This window comes from Dicentrarchus labrax, unplaced genomic scaffold, assembly GCF_905237075.1.
Source record: "Dicentrarchus labrax unplaced genomic scaffold, dlabrax2021, whole genome shotgun sequence".
In the NCBI taxonomy this organism is placed as follows: domain Eukaryota; kingdom Metazoa; phylum Chordata; class Actinopteri; family Moronidae; genus Dicentrarchus; species Dicentrarchus labrax.
The window spans coordinates 648,544-652,433 of record NW_026136719.1 but is presented as its reverse complement, the minus strand read 5'-3'; the positions used below and the strand labels follow the sequence as shown (position 1 = coordinate 652,433).

The 3,890-nt window shown below is 40.7% G+C and overlaps 1 protein-coding gene across 8 annotated transcripts in view; it reads left to right on the top strand.

Annotated features, from left to right (window-relative positions):
- The window catches only part of smg7 (SMG7 nonsense mediated mRNA decay factor), a 17,464-nt gene extending 16,509 nt beyond the window's left edge, over window positions 1-955 (top strand). For all 8 annotated transcript variants that reach the window (XM_051380347.1, XM_051380349.1, XM_051380346.1 and 5 more), the window contains one exon: window positions 1-955. This exon is cut by the window's left edge and continues 2,021 nt beyond it. The gene's annotated coding sequence lies outside the window, so the exon portion shown is untranslated.
- The last annotated feature ends 2,935 nt before the right edge of the window (window positions 956-3,890 follow it).

The following is a 3,890-nucleotide window of genomic DNA, read 5'->3' as shown; positions in this document are numbered from 1 at the left end:
AAAATGTAATAAAAGTTAGTTTTGGATCAGGTCCACAACGTGATGATCAGAAATGTCGCCCGTCTTTATAACTGCAGCGCCGCCCTGTGGTTTGTTTTACAGTTATTTAATTCAGCTTTTTCCCCGATGGTTCATCTGACCCGAACCCGATCGCTTATTTAGGAACTAAATGTAAAGTTTCCGAGTTCCCTAAAAAAGGTTCCTGAGTTCCTGAAAAGTTCCTGTGGTGGAAACGGGCTGAACGGCTCTGTTGGGTTTTATTTCTGCTGTTTCACCCTCGTAGAGCATTTACACGCCGTCGGTCCCGGTTGTTTTTGAGCCAATCAGAAAGCAGCGAGTGACAGCTGACCAATCAGGGCGCTCCGAGGCTCCGGCGCCCCCCTTACAGGCTTCAGGCTTTGCGGGTTGTGACGGTTTAGACTGCAGCACTGTAAGTAACTTCCTGTCCAGTTTAAACCAGCAGAAAGCTGTTTTTCTACCTTCAAAGTAAAACGCCCATCGTTTAGTTTCCAAGGGATTAAAAATAAAATAAAAGCCTGTTTTAATTTTCCCGCCGAGGGCCTTTTATTAACGCAGACTTCAGAGACGTGTCTATTTTCTGTGTGATTGTGCTTTTCATGTTGCATTTACAAAATGTATTTGAAAAATAATAAAAGATAAAATATTAATGAATGTGAGGACGAATTTGGCCAGAAGCGTCAAGGAGAGAGGGAAAAAGTGCAGTTTGTTTTCATGTTAAAGCTGACCACGTGGATCTGAGCTGGGTTCTGCTTCTGGTTGCCTTTGTGTTGTGTTTTTTGGAGTAAGAACAGAACGGACCGGGATCTGTCGACGACATTCCACTCTGGAAGATGTTTGGGAGGTTTCAGAGAGGAAACATCAGAACTGAGCTTTGTGTTTCTGTCTCACTGGTGGAATCAGCCTTTAAATAAACGTAAACTATGTTCTCCCTTAACGCCGCCTCTCTTTATTTCTCCTTTCACAGCCGGGTCGGATCCTTCCTCTCGGACTCTATACACACACACACACACACACACACACACACACACACACACACACACACACACACACACACACACACACACACACACACACTGTTCATTAATAACACACCTTACGTCATTATACAACGTATTAATAACATTGTGTTTAATTAGGAAAGTAGTTTAAAAACAGGCACACTAAGGTCAGCCATCTACAGTGCAGCCTGATCAATAATCAATACTCTCATTATTAAAGCATTAATCAACCTGATCAGACTTTAGCAGTCTGAATCCAACTAAAAGCTCCCTGCACCAAACTCCCTTTAAGAACGCTGACACAGACACAAAGGGGACACCACTGATTATTGATTATTGATTGAATCAGCTCCATATAGAACATAGCTCTAGAGTGTATACATTAATTATTGATTATAGATTATTGATTGAATCAGCTCCATATAGAACATAGCTCTAGAGTTTATACAGTTTATTGATTATAGATTATTGATTGAATTAACTCCATATAGAACATAGCTCTAGAGTTTATACAGTTTATTGATTATAGATTATTGATTGAATTAACTCCATATAGAACATAGCTCTAGAGTGTATACACTGTTTATTGATTATAGATTATTGATTGAATCTACTACATATAGAACATACTGTGGATATAAAAAGTCTACACCCGTTAAAATGCCAGGTTTTTGTGATGTAAAAAAATGAGACAAAGATTAATCATGTCCAAACTTTTTCCACCTTTAATGTGAACAATTCAATTAAAAACAAACTGAAATCTTTTAGGTGGAAAAATAAAAACTTACAATAAGCTGGTTGCATAAGTGTGCACAGGCTCTTATAACTGGGGATGTGGCTGTGTTCAGAATTGACCAATCACATTCAAACCCATGTTAAACAGTAGTCAGTACACACCTGCCATCATTTAAAGTGACTCGGATTAATCCCAAATAAAGTTCAGCTGTTCCAGTAGGACTTTCCTGACATTTTTTCAGTTGCATCTCAGACCAAAAGCCATGGTCCACAGAGAGCTTCCAAAACATCAGAGGGATCTTATTGTTAAAAGGTATCAGTCAGGAGAAGGGTACAAAATAATTTCCAAGGCATTACAGATACCATGGAGCACATGAAGACAGTCGTCATCAAGTGGAGAAAATATGGCACAACAGTGACCTTACGAAGAACTCCACGCCCCTCCAAAACTGATGAAAAGACGAGAAAAAAACTGGTTGCATAAGTGTGCACACCCAGGGAGGCTTCCAAGAGGCCTAAAGCAACATTAAAGGAGCTGTGTACTACATGTGACAACAATCTCCCGTATTCTTCATACGTTTGGACTATGGGGTAGGGTGGCGAGCTTTTTCTTTCAAAGAAAAACATCCAAGCCCGGCTAAATTTTGCAAAAAAATACATGAAGTCTCCCAAAAGCATGTGGGAAAATGTGTTATGGTCTGATGAAACTACGGTTGAATTTTTTATATGTTTGGTGCAAAAACAACACTGCACATCATCCGAAGAACACCGTACCCACAGTGAAGCATGGTGGTGGCAGCATCATGCTTTGGGGCTGTTTTTCTTCAGCTGGAACTGGGGCCTTATTCAAGGTGGAAGGAATTATGAACAGTTCTGAATATCAGTCAATTTTGGCACAAAACCTTCAGGCTTCCGTTAGAATGCTGAAGATGAAGAAATTTCACCTTTCAGCACGACAACGACCCAAAATGTACATCCAAATCAACAAAAGCACGGCTTCACCAGAAGATCAACGTTTTGGAACGGCCCAGCCAGAGCCCAGACCTGAATCGCATTCAACATCTGTGGGATGATCTGAAGAGGGCTGTACACAGTCGATGCCCTCGCAATCTGACAGATTTGGAGCGCTTTTGTAAAGAAGAGTGGGCAAATATTGCCAAGTCAAGATGTGCCATGCTAATTGACTCCTACCCAAAAAGACTGAGAATGAGAAACTACAGATTTGTTCTTTAAATTTGAACGTTCTCGACTGACGCCTGATTTAGAAACATCATTATTTCATCAGTTCACGTCATCAGATGGGTCTCTGCTGTGTCTGCAGACGTCACAGACTCTCAGTGGTTTGGGTTTTTTCACGCTGCTGTTGAATCCCATCAGATAAAAACCCTCCTCTCTTCAAACAAGCCACAGGTGGTTGATGGGAAAACCCTCAACCATGTTCAGCTGCTGCTGCTGAGCGTCTCCTATAGAGAACAGTTCAACAGTTTTTGTACGACAGTTTTTCACCGTGTCTACGACGTACCACAGTGAGTGAAATCAGCCTGAAGCCTTGACAAAAACCTCTCCAGGGCCTTTACAGGTCTAAATACTCCTCAGGGGGAGGAACTGGCTCTGGTTTTGGGGTCCTTAAACCTGACAGACCATAAATCCTTAAATCCTGAAAATAAAACCATAAAGACTTAAAAACCCCAAAAACTTGTAAACATTTACAGGTTAAAAAGGGAAAAATAATAGCCCGAGTTTTGGAGGTTATCCTGAAGAAAAGCCCCCAAATCCTACAAAGTTCTTCAGGGATCATGTTGCCAAAATGTCCTCAGCTCTTACCTTTGGAGTTTGGAGAAACTCTGGAGAATTACTGGTTGTATCAGTTCTGCCTTGAAGGTTATTGATCTGAGAGGAATTCACAAAGTATTTTAACTCAAAACGTATCAGCGTATCCAGGTACTTTGGCCTTGTGTTAAGCCCCGCCTTCTTTTGGGTGAAAGCAGTCCTGTAATTTGAAAAACTTTAATATCATAAAATAAAACAATAAAATTGCTTTTTAGCTATTAGGAGCATAAATCCTACAGCTGGGAAGGCAAACAATTATGTTGTGTCATTTTCAATCAACAATCAGCATCGTTTCAAAGAAGATGC